Consider the following 17964-nt stretch of genomic DNA (forward strand, 5'->3'; position numbering starts at 1 on the left):
ATAAGCATACAGTTAAGAAAGTGAAGGTCACTCAGTCGTGTCCGACTCTTTGTGACCACATGGACTGTATAGGCCATGAAATTCTCCAGGCCAGAATATTGAAGTGGGTAGCCTTTCCCTTCTCCAGTGGATCTTTCTGACTCAGGAATCAAACCAGGGTCTCTTGCATTGCAGGCGGATTCTTTACCAACTGAGCTATGAAGGAAGCCATATACAGTCACGCAAGTAAATAAGAATTATAAAAGATATAGGAGTAAAATGTTTAATTTGTGACACAGGTTGTCAAACTGTTCAATAATCAGAAGTCTGAGTTTTCGTTGTTTAGAGGGAATTTTGAAAGTTATAAAGTGCTGCAGTGACCCTGAAAACAATACAGGGGACATTTAGGGCTGCAGAATGTAAGTAGGGAGAAATGTGAGTTATTGATAATGTATGTGGGGGTTCTTCTGAGGGTGAAAGTGTTTTAAAATTATAATATTATAGTAAGGTCTACACAACTCTGTATTACTAAAGGCTATTGAGTTATATATTTATAACTATATAATGGGTGAATTGTATGGTCGGTGGATTATATCTTAATAAAGTTATCATCATTTTTTTAAAGAAGGTTTTCAAGTTTATGTACACAGAAGCCAAAGGGATTAGATAGAAACAGATACTGATAATCTCTAGGAATTTTTTTCAACATAGTCGTTTCAGTAACTATTAATTACTATAGACCATATCTCATCTGAGAGGCTGCCTTCATGAAGTAATTGACTTTATTTAGCTGTGGTTCTTTGCTGTGGAAAGTAATTATATGTAATAAGCATTCCCTCATCTTCAAGTCACCCAAGATATGAAGCCAATAGCAAGAAGTGATTGCATATAATGGGAGTAGTTGTTTCTAACAGTTGATGTACAGTTTCTCATTTGTTAGGGGGAGAGAGTTTCATCTACTTCCACATGTGAATGTTATCTTTTAACCAAATTTATACTGTAGTTGCAATAATACCATTTACTATCATTTCAAAAATATAGATTGATTATTAAAACCAGCAGCTTTTAATGAGCCCACATAAATAACAGCTAGCCTTGCCATTAATTAAATGTTGCTAAATTATTTTCTTTCTTTGTGTATGCTTGCCTTATCATGCTAAGAGATGGTAATCTACTGTTTATTAAATGACAGTAAATGCATACAAAGGATGGTGATAAATAGCTTTATATAAATTTTCAATATTGTACTGTCATTCCTGTGTGACTCACGTGATTTTATATGAATAATGAATATGGTGAAATGGGATTTGTTTCTCCACATTTTAATTAAACATAAAATAAAGGACCACAGAGAAGAGTGTCAGATAATTTCAATTACTGGCCCTTTGTACCATATGATTTGAGAGGAGATGTGGTCTGCTTTTGTTTTAGTGTTTGACATGTATTAGTATGAAGTCCCGTATTACCCAAGCTGTTTGATCATGGGCAAATTAATTAACCTCTCTGAGACAGTTTTCAAATATGTAATAACAGGGATAAGGCACTAATCTGCTGGAGTTTTGTGAAGATTACATTAAAAAGGTTTTATAAAGCACCTGCTACGATATATACAAAGTATCAAAATATTAGTTTCATTTAATTTCATTTGAAAAATACTCCTATGAGTGTTATATGAGGTCTCTTTCGTAACCTATAATGCTTTTAAAAGTCCACCATTAAATCTGATTTTTTTTAGAGTTTTTAAGTCATTTTAGCCATGAAGACTAAGCAAAATTTGGGGAATTACACACATTAATACACTGCTGCTTTACACCGCGCTGTTGACTATGTAAATTGAAATGTGTTTCTGGAAGTGATTTAGACATAAATGTGTTAAGATCTTCTGAATTAGACGCTCACTTTTAAATGAACATCTAGTTTTAAATACTCTCCTAGCTTATAACAAGACATGTGGGCAAGTTTTAGGTACAAATATATTAACCACAACATTATTCATATATAAAACAATAGGATTTTCTGACTTTCCAACTTTAGGGGAATTAAATAATTTTTGATAGATCTTTTAACAGCTATACTGCTTTCTAGTTCTATCCTCACCTTCATACTGTGAACTAAAGCTAAAAAAGGGATGTGTGTAGGAAGCCACACCTGCCACTGAATGAACAAACATATCATCATAAATCAACAAGTTCTTAGCTCCAGGAAGAAAATCCCTCTAATAGTTATTATCAAGAATACTATCTCTACTGTAGAACTGCATAAATTCTCTCTCTGTCTTTCCTCTCTCTCTCTCTCTCTGTATATATATATATATATATATATATACACACACACACACACACACACACACACATACATATAGGCACATATATAGTCTTTTGATGAGGAAATGTAAACCATGTAAATTTGAAACAATGATAAATAAGGAAGAAAGCAAGAGAGGAAAAATTGAACATGAAAGCTACAAAACAGCTAGTAAAACTATATAGAAGATAAATAGATATAGATAGATAAATAGGGCTTTCCAAGTGGTGCAGTGGTAAAGATTCTGCCTGCCAATGCAGAATAGGGAAGAGGTGGGTTCAATCCCTGGGTGGGAAAGATCCCCTGGAGGAGGAAATGGCAACCCACTCAAGTATTCCTCCCTGAAAAATTCCATGAACAGAGGACCCTGGAATGTTACAGTCCATGGGGTCACAAAAACTTAGACATGACCAAGTGACTGAGCATGTGCACAAGTCCACAGTTACACACACACACACACATGCAAGCACCCATGCACACATACACATACACACACACACAACACACACACACACACACACACACACATATATATATACACATATATATATACACAGAGAGAGAGAGAGAAAGAGAAAGAGAGGGCTCCAAGAGACTTATGGGAGACTCCAGAGACTCTAGGAGAAAACTGCTCTGAATTTTGAAACAAGCTTTCATATTGAGATCTTACTTGTTGATGTTTTGCCGACAGCAAAGAAACCTATAATGTAGGCTTCTCAGAAGAGGACAATCTATATGCTGTCCATTCCAAAGGTGTGACTATTTTAGCTCCAAAGCTGCTGCTAAACAGCCACCACATATACAGGAAACTCACTTGAGTTCCACTCTGATGAGAATCCCACTGTCCATGCTCAGTCTGACAAAAACCCAATTTTTCCCCCTGTGGATTTTCTGTAATATATATTTACTGCTTTAGGTTTAATTGTACTTAAATATCAGGTTACCAATGGAAAGAGAAAGGTATGGAATCAAGAATTATTATCTGCTGTGGCATTTTCATTCAAATTTAACTTTAAATATATATGTGGGCACATAAAGCTGTCTAGCCATCAGAACCTTTCTGAGAATATATTTTAGAAATGTAGCTTTATGACAGCTATAGATAAACATCAAATATTCTGGGAAAATAAACTTTATTGTCAGCAATTGAATATTGCTTTGATGTTAATCTATATTATAGAATTGGTTCTACCAATTCACTACACTTTTATAACTGAGTTGTCCTGAAGGAAGAGTACTATTTAAAGTCCATTGTGAAAATACATAAATTTATATTTTAAAAATAAAATAAAGTCTGTTGTGTATTATTCTTGTACTTTTCTTATCAAAATATATCAATCTATTCATATGACATATTATGAACATATGAAACTGGGCACCATAAGTCAAAAGGGGATTCATATTTGGTGTAATAGAATGTAAATAATAAGATATATCATGATTAAGCTGCTGCTGCTGCTAAGTCACTTCAGTCATGTCAGACTCTGTGACCCCATAGACGGCAGCCCACCAGGCTCCCCCATCCATGGAATTTGCCAGGCAAGAGTACTGGAGTGGGGTGCCATCTCCTTCCCTGATGATTAAGCTGAAAAATATTATATGTAAATGTACCAAAATAATTAGTAGCCATTAGGTCTTTGTGATGAAGTCACATTTTTATCTTTATATCATTACCTTTTCTTTATTTTCCATGATTCTGATAATGAACATGTGGCAATAAAAGCTATGTAAAATATCAATACCAGTTTCTTTCTTTAATTATGTGTAAGAATTAAGTATAATTTCACACAAGAAAATATCCCTATGGTGCTGCTGCTGCTAAGTCACTTCAGTCGTGTCTGATTCTCTGCGACCCCATAGATGACAGCCCACCAGGTTCTGCTGTCCCTGGGATTCTCCAGGCAAGCACACTGGAGTGGGTTGCCATTTCCTTCTCCAATGCATGAAAGTGAAAAGTGAAAGTTAAGTCGCTCAGTCGTTTCTGACTCTTCATGAACCCATGGACTGAAGCCTACCAGGCTCCTCCTTCCATGGGATTTTCCAGGCAAGAGTGCTGGAGTGGCAATGCTCATCAAATGATGAAGCTCAGTAGATGTTCTTTTCTTCAGCTTATATTGGAAGACCATCAGAATAGTTTCTTTTCTCAAAATATCTCTTGCACAGTCATTCATTGTTCTTGAAATTCTACCATTAACAATTTTTCCATTTGAGACTTGAAGTTTTTTAATTACAAAGAATTCAGTGATAATTTTGATAGTCCTCAGAAGAATCAAGAATGGGGAAAGTATATCTAGCAATTTCTAGTTAATTCTTTGTCATCAAGAATGAGTTCATAGTTGCTTGGGTAAAGGGTCTGACTAGATGCTCTTCCTTTCCATTGGCTATCAGAATTCAGTATAGACTCTATTTGATTGACTCTGAACCATTTAAAGATTGCCTTTGTCCTAAATGTATCTCTCAAACTAGACTGAAAGAAATTTCAAATGATTACAAGAAAACAGTTGCCTCTGACTTATTATATATTATATATAAGTTAGTTTGAATTCATCCCTTCTCCCTTGTGCTGATATGTATGCAGAAGAAGGAAGAGAGTTTTTATTTTTCAAAGTAAAATTCAGGTATTTAAGTTAGTGAATCTTAGCACAAATACTACATTCTTATCATAGATATACATTTATGTATGTGTATGCCTTTATATTTCTTTGTCTTTTGCTTTATCTCTACTTACTTTGCTTTCTATAGTAATTCCATATTTAAATCTGCTGTTAGATAAGGTCAGCTGTTGTGATTAAGACTCTGAAAGCAAATGACATGTGTTTGAAACCCAGATCTACCACTCATAAACTGTAGATTTAAAGCATTGTCTGCTGCTGCTGCTGCTGCTGCTGCTGCCTCGCTTCAGTCGTGTCGGACTCTGTGCGACCCCATAGACGGCAGCCCACCAGGCTCCCCCATCCCTGGGATTCTCCAGGCAAGAACACTGGAGTGGGTTGCCATTTCCTTCTCCAATGCATGAAAGTGAAAAGTGAAAGTGAAGTCGCTCAGTCGTGTCCGACTCTTAGCGACCCCATGGACTGTAGCCCACCAGGCTCCTCCATCTATGGGATTTTCCAGGCGAGAGTACTGAAGTGGGGTGCCATTGCCTTCTCCAAAGCATTATCTATAACATAGCAAATGGGTTGTAGATATTATTATTGTTTTTGTTAGTTTTGCTATTATTAATATTTATATTTTTCTACATTAGTAGACATCACTTCACACCATCCTTAAATATTTAAAAATAAACATCTCTGTTTACACCTATCTTAAGCAGGAGGCAGAGTGCTCATACGAAAATTAATTGGTCTTGAGAGACAAAGAGTACATTTCTGAACAAAAAAATTAGGAAGTATGCTTGAATCTACTAATTGTTTCCTCCTTTCACTGTGTGTTTTTTATATCTCAGTTTCAACTATTCGAAGTTGGCTACCTGTCTATGAAGAACTTTTTGGAGGTACCAGATATGAATATCATATATGTGATGGTTTCCCTCATAGCTCAGTTGGTAAAGAATCAGCCTGCAAGGCAGAGACCCCAGTTTGATCCCTGGGTTGGAGAGATTTGCTGGAGCAGGAATAAGCTACCCATTCCAGTTTTCTTGGGCTTCCCTTGTGGCTCAGCTGGTAAAGAACCTGCCTGCAATGTGGAAGACGTGGGTTCAATCCCTGGGTTGGGAAGATCCCCTGGAGAAGGGGAAGGCTACCCACTCCAGTATTCTGGCCTAGAGAATTCCATAGACTGTATAGTCCATGAGGTCACAAACAGTTGGACACAACCGAGAGACTTTCACTTTCACTTTCATATGTGATGGCCAACTAAAAATTGACACTTGCCATCTACCTCTACAAAGATTAAATTAAACGCTACTACAGTCTCTGACCTTCAACACTCCCCTGAAAGGAGTTTGGGAGATCAGGAATAAGAGATTCTAGGCACTGGAAAAGCTGGTAGAGCAGGCTTTCAGATAGTTAGATATACTCAGGAAAAGATTTTCTGCATCCAATTCTTGCATTTCCTCATATTGAGAAGAGCACTAGAATCACTAATGGTAACATCTGCTCCTTGTGACTAGCATCCACCTTGTGCAAAAATGTGTGCCTGATTGCATGTACTCCCCCTGCACTAAAATCACATATATACTGACCTTTCCCCCTACTCTTCAGAGCAGTTTCTCAGAGCTATTTGAAATGGTGTCTCCCAGGCTTTAGTCCTCATTTTGCTCAAATAAAACTAAACACAACTATCACAGTATGCATACTTTTTCAGTTGACAAGAAGTGTCCTATTCTGCAAGTCAGGTCAACCAAACACATTCTCCACATCTGTTGAAATCTATTCTTTAATCAGATGGCTATTAACAACTCAGAAGGATGTGCTACAAAATGCCATGAAGCATCCACAAATATTGCCCACAAGAGCTTGTACAGATCTTTTACAATGCAATGGCTCTAACTTAGTATTTCCACCTACAAATTAAATGCTAACAAATAAAAAATGATAAGTAAAAAAAAATACATTAACTAAAATAAAACAAAACAAAAAATGATCCAAAATAAAATAAAGGTAGTCAAAGAAAGGGGAATCTTTTATCTTTTCCTTGCTGTTCTAGTTAAATTCTCCACAGTCAAACCCTATTTACCCTCTCTTTATTTAGTTTATTACTTTTATCTTCTTTATATTTTATGCACTATTCACTCATATGAAACTTGGGACTTCTTTCCTTTTAAATTTGCATTTTTATAAGATCTATCTTACACACTAAAGCATTATATAGATATCTTTATATATATTATCTATATGTATATAAAATATATGATAAAATTATTAATAATAAAAACATTTGACTGCACAATTGTTATGATTGCATAGCAAATTGCCTCAAGACCTAGTAGAGGGAAATGGTCATTTAATTCTTCCCATGATTCTGTGAGTGAGAATTTGGACCCAAATTGGGATGGCTTGGTGCCCAATATCCTATTGGAGAAGAGTAGAAAAATAACTCCAGAAAGATATAAGAGAGAGAGCCAAAGTGAAAATAATACCTAGTTGTGGATGTGAGTGATGATGGAAGTAAAACCCAATGCTGTAAAGAACAATATTGCATAGGAACCTGGAATGTTAGGTCCATGAATCAAGGTAAATTGGAAATGCTCAAACAGGAGATGACAAGAGTGAACTTCATCATTTTAGGAATCAGTGAACTAAAATGGACCGGGATGGGTGACTTTAACTCAGAAGATCATTATATCTACTACTGTGGGAAAGAAGCCCTTAGAAGAAATGAAGCAGTCCTCATAGCCAACAAAACAGTTTGAAATGCAGTACTTGAGTGCAATCTCAAAAACGACAGGATGATCTCTGTACATTTCCAACCCAAACCATTCAGTATCATAGTAATCCAAGTCCATGCCCCAACCACCAATGCCAAAGAAGCTGAAGTTGAATGATTCTATGATGACCTACAAGACCTTCTAGAATTAACACCAAAAAAAATGTCCTTTTTATCATAAGGGAAAGGAATGCAAAAATAGGAAGTCAAGAAATACCTGGAATAACAGGGAAATTTGGCCTATGAGTACAAAATTAAGCAGAGCAAAGGCTAACAGAGTTTTGCCAAGAGAACACATGGGTCATACCAAACACCCTCTTCCAACAACACAAGAGATGACTCTATACATGGACATCACTGGATGGGCAGTAATGAAATCAGATTGATTATATTCTTTGCAGCCAAAGAAGAAGTTTTATGCAGTTAACAAAAATCAGACCAAAAACTGACTGTGGCTCAGATCATGAACTTTCTTATTGCCAAATTCAGACTTAAATTGAAGAAAGTAGGGAAAACTAGTAGACCATTCAGGTATCACCTAAATTAAATCCCTTGTGATTATACAGACATAGTGACAAATAGATTCAAGGGATTAGATGTGATAGAGTGACATAAGAACTATAGAATAAGGTTTGTAAAGGAGGTGATGATCAAAACCATCCACAAGGGGAAAAAAAAGGTAAAATGTTTGTCTGAGGAGGTCTTACAGATATCTGAGAAAAGAAGAGATGCTAAAGGCAAAGGATAAAAGGAAAGATATACCCATTTGAATTCAGGGTTTCAAAGAATAGCAAGAAAGGTATGAAAGCCTTCCTAAGCGATGAATGGAAAGAAATAGAGAAAAACAATAGCATGGGAAAGACTAGAGATTTCTTCAAGAAAATTAGAGATACCAAGGTAATAGTTAATGCAAAGATGGGCACAATAAAGGTCAGAAACAGTATGAATCTAACTGAAGAATGAGATATTAAGAAGAAGGGGTAAGAATACACAGAACTATCCAAAAAAGATATAATAACCCAGATAGCCATGATGGTGTGATCACTCACCTAGAGTCTGACATCCTGGAATGCAAAGTCAAGTGGCCTTAGGAAGCATAACTATGAACAAAGCTAGTGGAGATGATGGAGTTTCAGCTGAGCAACTTCAAATCCTAAAAGATGATGCTGTGAAAGTGCTGTGCTCAATATGCCAACAAATTTGGAAAACTCAGCAGTGGCCACAGGACTGAAAAAGGTCATTTTTCACTCCATTCCAAAGAAAGACAATGCCAAGGGTTGTTCAAACCATCTGTATGTCTTCCTTGGAGAAATGTCTATTTAGTTCTTTGGCCCATTTTTTGATTGGGTCATTTATTTTTCTGGAGTTGAGCTGTAGGGGTTGCTTGTATATTTTTGAGATTAGTTGTTTGTCAGTTGCTTCATTTGCTATTATTTTCTCCCATTCTGAAGGCTGTCTTTTCACCTTGCTAATAGTTTCCTTTGATGTGCAGAAGCTTTTAAGGTTAATTAGGTCCCATTTGTTTATTTTTGTTTTTATTTCCAATATTCTGGGAGGTGGGTCATAGAGGATCCTGCTGTGATGTATGCCAGAGAGTGTTTTGCCTATGTTCTCCTCTAGGAGTTTTATAGTTTCTGGTCTTACGTTTAGATCTTTAATCCATTTTGAGTTTATATTTGTGTATGGTGTTAGAAATAGACATTTCTCTAAAGAAGACATACAGATGACTAACAAACACATGAAAAGATGCTCAACATCACTCATTATCAGAGAAATGCAAAACAAAACCACTATGAGGTATCATTTCACACCAGTCAGAATGGCTGCGATCCAAAAGTCTACAAGTAATAAATGCTGGAGAGGGTGTGGAGAAAAGGGAACCCTCTTACACTGTTGGTGGGAATACAAACTAGTACAGCCACTATGGAGAACAGTGTGGAGATTCCTTAAAAAACTGGAAATAGAACTGCCTTATGACCCAGCAATCCCACTGCTGGGCATACACACTGAGGAAACCAGAAGGGAAAGAGATACATGTACCCCAATGTTCATCGCAGCACTGTTTATAATAGCTAGGACATGGAAGCAACCTAGATGTCCATCAGCAGATGAATGGATAAGAAAGCTGTGGTACGTATACACAATGGAGTATTACTCAGCCATTAAAAAGAATACATTTGAATCAGTTCTAATGAGGTGGATGAAACTGGAGCCTATTATACAGAGTGAAGTAAGCCAGAAAGAAAAACACCAATACAGTATACTAACGCATATATATGGAATTTAGAAAGATGCTAACAATAACCCTGTGTAGGAGACAGCAAAAGAGACACTGATGTATAGAACAGTCTTATGGACTCTGTTGGAGAGGGAGAGGGTGGGAACATTTGGGAGAATGGCATTGAAACATGTAGAATATCATGTATGAAACGAGTTGCCAGTCCAGGTTCAATGCACGATACTGGATGCTTGGGGCTGGTGCACTTGGACGACCCAGAGGGATGGTATAGGGAGGGAGGAGGGAGGAGGGTTCAGGATGGGGAACACATTTATACCTGTGGCGGATTCATTTTGATATTTGGCAAAACTAATACAATTTTGTAAAGTTTAAAAATAAAATAAAATTGTAGTTGGAAAAAATTTTTTTTAATTAAAAAAAAAAAAGAATGTTCAAACCACCACACAATTGCAATCATTACATATACTAGCAAAGTAATGCTTAAAATTCTTCAAGTTAGGCTTCAACAGTATGTGAACTGAGAAATTCTGGATACTCAAGCTGGGTTTAGAAAAGGCAGAGGAACCAGAGATCAAATTGCCAGGCATTAAGTTAAAAGATGCTTCCTCATGTTGATATATGGCAAAACCAATACAATATTGTAAAGTAATTAGCCTCCAATTAAAATAAATAAATTTATATTAAAAAATTTTATTTCCCTAATGAACAATGATGTTTAGCATCTTAGTTTTGTTGGCTGACATTTGTATTATATATATAAAAAAAGATACTTCCTCCTTTGGAGAATAGCTATGACTGACCTAGACAGCATATTAAAAAGAAGAAACATTATTTTGCCAGCAAAGATCCATCTAGTCAAAGCTATGGTCTTTCCAGTAGTCATGTATAGATGTGCAAGTTGGAATATAAAGAAAGCTGAGCACCAACAAATTGATGCTTCTTTTGAACTGTGGTGTTGGAAAATACTCTTGAGAGTCCCTTGGACTGCAAGGAGTTCAAACCAATCAATTTCTAAAGGAAATCAGCCCTGAATATTCATTGGATGGAATGATACTGAAGCTGAAGCTCCAATACTTGGCCACCTGATGTGAAGACCTGACTCATTAGAAAGATCCCGATGCTTCAAAAGATTGAAGGCAGGAGGAGAACAGAGGATGAGAACAGGGACAGCAGAGGATGAGATGGTTGGATGGCATCACGAACTCGATGGACATGAGTTTGAGCAAGCTCCAGGAGTTGATAGACAGGGAAGCCTTGTGTACTGCAGTCCATGGGGTCTCAAAGATTCAAACACAACTGAGTGACTGAATTGAACTGGGATGGCTTATCCTTGTGTTACAATACTTGCAGCCTCATCTGGGAAGATTCAAAGCCTGGTACTGATTACACAACTCGGGTCCCATCCCAAGAGATCTCATCCCTCTCATCTGATGAGTCTAGACTCATCAGAATGATCAGTAATTTTAAAGACAGTGTCTAGGCTTTGACACCTCCTAGAATGAACTCTTAAATTGAGGACTTCATATATTTCGGCTTCCTGAGATCATGACAGCCTCAAGGTAATCAGAATTCAGGGATCCAAGAACAAATCTTCTAGTGAATAGGAAACAGGCTGCTGCACATTTTCCAACCACTTTCAAAACCTTTAAGAAATATATTGATCGAGGTAGTGACAGGTTCACCAAACTTCAAGGGTGGGAGATCTGGAACCCATGTCTTTACATGAGGACTGGCCAAGTGAAAAGTATTTGTCAGATGGGAGACATTGTTGCAAACATCTTTAGAAAATACCCACCATCAGTATCAAAAGCAGACCAACATTACTGTCTCTGTATCTTGCCATGGTTACTTTCTCTCCCACCTAGAAATGTAACAATTTTTGTGAATCTGCCTCAGCTGTTTGTTGTCCCTAAATTTATATTATTTTACCTTATCAGTTATTATTTTTTGTGTCAACTCTGTAAACATGATGAATGGGGTAGTTCTAAAACATATCTGCAAACTCTTTGCTATTGCTATGCTAAGTCACTTCAGTCGTGTCCGACTCTGTGCGACCCCATAGATGGCAGCCCACCAGGCTCCCCCGTCCCTGGGATTCTCCAGGCAAGAACACTGGAGTGGGTTGCCATTTCCTTCTCCAATGCATGAAAGTGAAAAGAGAAAGTGAAGTCGCTCAGTCGTGTCCAACTCTTCGAGACCCCATGGACTGCAGCCTATCAGGCTCCTCTGTCCATGGGATTTTCCAGGCAAGAACACTGGAGTGGGGTGTCATTGCCTTCTCCATCTTTGCTATTAGCATAGAAATAAAGAGCTAGAATCTAATTCTTGGCCTTTGAAAATGGACTAATTTAGTGATTGATTCTAATAAATAGAATGCAGCAGAATGGACAGTATGATTTCTGAAGCAGCTTCATCAAAGTCTATGCAACTTCTACCCGGCTCTCTCTTGAGACTTGCATTCTGAAGTCCAAAACTACCATATAAGAAGTTCAGTTCTGCTTCATGCATCAAACTTGCACTGGTCATCCATTTGACATATGATAATGTATATGTTTCAATGCTATCCTCTCAAATCATTCCACCCTCGCCTTTTCCCACTGAGTCCAAAACTCTGTTCTTTAGATCTGTGTCTCCTCTGCTGCCCTGCATTGTAGGATCTTTGATACCATCTTTCTAAATTCCTTATGCATGCTTTAATCTATGGTATTTGTCTTTCTCTTTCTGACTTACTTCACTCTGTATAATAGGCTCCAGGTTCATCCACCTCTTTAGAACGGACTCAAATGCACTCTGGGAGAAGCCAAAGTGATAGGGTGGGCAGGGAGGTGGGAGGGGGATTCAGAATTGGGGGGACACATTTATATCTGTGGACAATTTATGTCAACATATGGTAAAAGCCATCACAATATTGTAAAGTAATTATCCTCGATTCAGTTCAGTTCAGTTCAGTTCAGTTCAGTCGCTCAGTAATGTCTGACTCTTTGCGACCCCATGAATTGCAGCACCCCAGGCCTCCCTGTCCATTACCAACTCCTGGAGTCTACTCAAACTCATGTCCATCGAGTCGGTGATGCCATCCAGCCATCTCATCCTCTGTCGTCCCCTTCTCCTCCTGCCCCCAATCCCTCCCAGCATCAGAGTCTTTTCCAATAAGACAACTCTTCACATGAGGTGGCCAAAGTATTGGAGTTTCATCCTCAGCATCAGTCCTTCCAATGAACACCCAGGACTGATATTTAGGATGGACTGGTTGGATCTCCTTGCAGTCCAAGGGACTCTCAAGAGTCTTCTTCAACACCACAGTTCAAAAGCATCAATTCTTCAGCGCTCAGCTTTATTCACAGTCCAACTCTCACATCCATACATGACCACTGGAAAAACCATAGCCTTGACTAGACGGACCTTTGTTGGCAAAGCAATGTCTTTGCTTTTCAATATGCTATCTAGGTTGGTCATAACTTTCCTTCCAAGGAGTAAGCATCTTGCAATCTTGATTCCAATCATCCAATTAAAATGAATTAATTAATTGAAAATTTAAAAATAAATTTAAAAAAATGGAAGTTCTGTTTTGAACCACCATGTTGAAGGTAACATGTAGAGAAGACACATGGAATTAAGAGAGAGATGTCTGATAAAACCATTTGTTTTGACTCTCAGCTGTTTGAGTCTTCCAAGTCCAGGTACCAGATAGGTGAATAAGGAAGCCTTTGAATTGACTTAATATCTTCTTGTCATTTTACGACTGCAACATTATACTTTGAGCAAGAGGCCTTAAACCCAGGCAATCAATCATCAGTACTGTGAGAAATAATATTAATCAATAATTATTATTATATGAATAGCTAATATAATGTTTGGTAAAAATTCTCCTGTAAAAAATCATTTGGACTCGATGAAATAGATATCAATATATAGATATCTGAATATCAATACATTTCAATATATCAATATATACCTACCTCTCAACTGGGGAGTATATTTTTAACCATGTTCTGCATTCTATTCTAATTCATCTTTTCATTTTATGTCATTCTTATAGCTAATTATGTAAGATATTTTCCATGTATTTTTCTATTTCATCAAGGCTTTTAAATTTATTAGCAAAGAGCTGTCCAAATTAAATTTATTCTGTATTTAGAATTACCTGTGCTTTGTCCTCTCATAATCCTGTTTATTGTCGCTTTTTTTCCATTTTTTATGCAATTGGTGATTTGGCTTTTAAAAATTATTTTGAAGTGCTTTACTAAGATTTATTTATACACTCTGTATTTTTGTATTCTTCCTCATTAATATTTTCCTGTATATTTGTAATTTTCTATCCTCTAATTTTGTAGGGTAAGGTTTCATTATTTTCTCATTTTTAGTGTTTCTTATACTTATTTTTGCCTATACTGAGATAGGTATACAATAGTTAGTTATTTCTCCTAGTAACAGCTTTAGGTGTATGCCATGATTCCAGGCTGTGCAATCAATTTCACAATTTTTAAAATGTGTATTTTAATTCTGTAGTTTAATTTTCATCAATAGAAGTTTAGTATTATTTCAAGTTATATGAAATAATATATGCCACTATGTTCTAATTTAAATCAGTAGTACTATTTTCTAGTAGCACTATTATCTTGAAGTACCATTGTCTAATGGGCAATCTATTTCAGTTATTTTTATTCTTTGATATATATAGAAGTTTTCTTTATCATCTTATATATAATGTTTATATTAACTGACCTTGAAAAAATATATCATTTAAAATTGGGATTCTAGTTTTGATATATATCTACAAGAGATGTTTTTTGTCCGTTGACATGTATACACTTCCGTTAATAAAAGATATTTCTATGTGTTTATTTTTATGTCATGTAATTTCTGCAGTATGAAGGTTATTTTCATATCTTCCAGAAAATAAATATTAATGAAAAGTTTGCATTCACTGGGACACTATATCATTTCAAAATGTCTTTCTTTGCCTCTGCTAATGCTTTCATTTGGATTCTTTTGCTGCACATCCAGACTGAAGTGCTGTTTTCCTTTTGTTTTGGTTGCCTGATACAGCTTTGTTTTTAACTATTTTCAATCTCTTTGCTTTACATGCATTTCTTGCATAGTGTTTGATTATACTTTCTAAGCAAATCTGAAAATTAAAGAATTTTCAGTTAGAGTTTCTGAACCATTTACATTTACTAGTGTGATTGATACCCCCTTCCCATTATTTTCATTATATATATATATATATATATATATACACACACACACATATATATATATCTCAGACATACAGAGATATGCATAATATACACACATGCATTCTGTGCTACCTATGGATTCCTTAAGCCTGGAAGTGATTCCTGTCATTTTCTCACATTGCTTTTGGTTTTATTTAGTCACGTAGTCATTTCAAACTCTTTGCAACCCTGTGAACTGTAGACCTCCAGGCTCCTCTGTCCATGGGATTTTCCAGGCAGGAATACTGGAGTGGGTTGCCATTTTCTTCTCCAGTGATCTTCTCAATCCAGGGATTGAACTCATGTCTTCTACCTTGGCAGGCATTGGCAGGCAGATTCTTTCCTGCTGAACCACAAGGGAAGCCCACACATGGATTCTTTCACTATGTAATCTACACTGTTTACTCATTGGCATTTATTTTTACATTTAAAAAGTTGGAACTATACCTGTATACATATGTAATTTTCCTTCTGATTATACTAATATCATCAGATCTTGCTTCCTTTAAATGGGGTCTAATGATTTCCTTATATGCAGAGTACATCATGAGAAATGCAGGGCTGGAAGAAGCACAAGCTGGAATCAAGATTGCCACGAGAAATATCAATAACCTCAGATATGCAGATGACACTACCCTTATGGCAGAAAGTGAAGAGGAACTGAAAAGCCTCTTGATGAAAGTGAAAGAGGAGAGTGAAGAAGTTGGCTTAAAGCTCAACATTCAGAAAACAAAGATCATGGCATTTGGTCCCATTACTTCATGGGAAATAGATGGGGAAACAGTGGAAACAGTGTCAGACTTTATTTTTGGGGGCTCCAAAATCACTGCAGATGGTGATTGCAGCCATGAAATTAAAAGATGCTTACTCCTTGGAAGCAAAGTTATGACCAACCTAGACAGCATATTCAGAGGCAGAGACATTACTTTGCTAACAAAGGTCCGTCTAGTCAAGGCTATGGTTTTTCCAGTGGTCAGGTATGGATGTGAGAGTTGGACTGTGAAGAGGGCTAAGTGCTGAAGAATTGATGCTTTTGAACTGTGTTGTTGGAGAAGACTCTTGAGAGTCCCTTGGACTGCAAGGACATCCAACCAGTCCGTTCTAAAGGATATCAGTCCTGGGTGTTCCTTGGAAGGAATGTTGCTGAAGCTGAGGCTCCAGTACTTTGGCCACCTCATCTAAGAGTTGACTCATTGGAAAAGACTCTGATGCTGGGAGGGATTGGGGGCAGGAGGAAAAGGGGACGACAGAGGATGAGATGGCTGGATGGCATCACTGACTCAATGGACATGAGTTTGAGTAAACTCCCAGAGTTGGTGATGGACAGGGAGGCCTGGCGTGCTGTGATTCATGGGGTCGCAAAGAGTCGGACATGACTGAGCGACTGAACTGAACTGAACTGAATGATTTCCTATCATGACTAACACTGAAATGAATATTGAAATTCCCCTTAACGCTACTTCTCTCCTAGCATCTATTTGAAACAGTACATTTCTATTCCAGTAGATTCCTATAAGGAATACATAGTTTATTTTACTACCAAAATGGTACTAGATTTCTATGAGTATTTTATCCTTTATATTTTCTCAATAAGTATTTTTTGGTGGTTTTGAAATGAATTCTCCCTTCCACATTGCAAATTTTTAAGTCAGTTATAGTGAAAGGCATATAACAGGATGTATAGGAAATTGTGCCACATGGGTTGAAAAGTAGCACTAACTAAAGCATTTCAGATTTTTTCACTGGCTCTGCATCTGTTCTGTCCACCATGCAAATCAAAAACACCAGTAATCTGCATTAATGTTATTCAAATTGGTTTTTATAGTCTGTTTTTACACACTATTTTAATTAGTGTGTTGTGAAAAATAAACTTGATGTTAACCCCCAGGGAGGATGAAAGCGTGTCTTTATTTTAAGGCCCTTCAGGATCTTAAATAGACAAAAAGTTCATAGTGAATCTCCAAGAGGAGGGTTTAGCATCCAGTATGCCCCAATGGTATGGAATAGCGAATCCCCTTTTCTCAGAGTATTCACTAAACTCTCCTGAACTAAACTCTTGTAAATGTAGTTTTAAAGATGTTTTTCTCTATCAAGAGATTTAAGAGGTAATATGAGTAAGGCACTATTCTCTATCCCAGCTGAGAAGGTGCAGAACTAAGCCACTTTATTGAAAGGAGTTAAAAACAATATTCTATTTTTTAACAATAATTATTTTATTTCATTTTTTTACTCCACAATATTGTATTGGTTTTGCCATACATCAACATGAATCCGCCACGGGTGTACACTTGTTCTAAATCTGAAACATTCACTTTCCTCTGTTGATTAATATTGGGTTTAGTAGCTTCCTGGAAAGTAAGAATGTTTAAATTTTATTTATCTTTAAAGTAATATTGTATCAGTCAAGATTTCGATTCAGGCAAGATAAACAGACCCTGATTACATTAAAACCAAGAGAGTTGTTTTAAAATATCATCAGTTCAGTTCAGTCGGTCAGTCGTGTCCGACTCTCTCTGACCCCATGGACTGCGGCATGCCAGACTCCCAGACTTCTGTGCATGGACTGTGGCATCACTAACTCCTGGAGATTTTTCAAATTCATGTCCATCGAGTTGGTGATGCCATCCAACCTTCTCATCCTTTGTATTGTCCTTGTTCTCCCACCTTCAATCTTTTCCAGTATCAGGGTCTTTTTTAATGATTCAGTTCTTTGCACCAGGTGGCTAAAGTGTTGGACTTTCAGCTCCAGCATCATCCTTCCAATGAATATTCAGGACTGATTTCCTTTCGGATTGACTGGTTGGATCTCCTTGCAGTCCAAGACTCTCAAGAGTCTTCTCCAACACCATAGTTCAA

This window comes from Bos indicus, chromosome 2 (genome assembly GCF_029378745.1).
Source record: "Bos indicus isolate NIAB-ARS_2022 breed Sahiwal x Tharparkar chromosome 2, NIAB-ARS_B.indTharparkar_mat_pri_1.0, whole genome shotgun sequence".
Lineage (NCBI taxonomy): Eukaryota > Metazoa > Chordata > Mammalia > Artiodactyla > Bovidae > Bos > Bos indicus.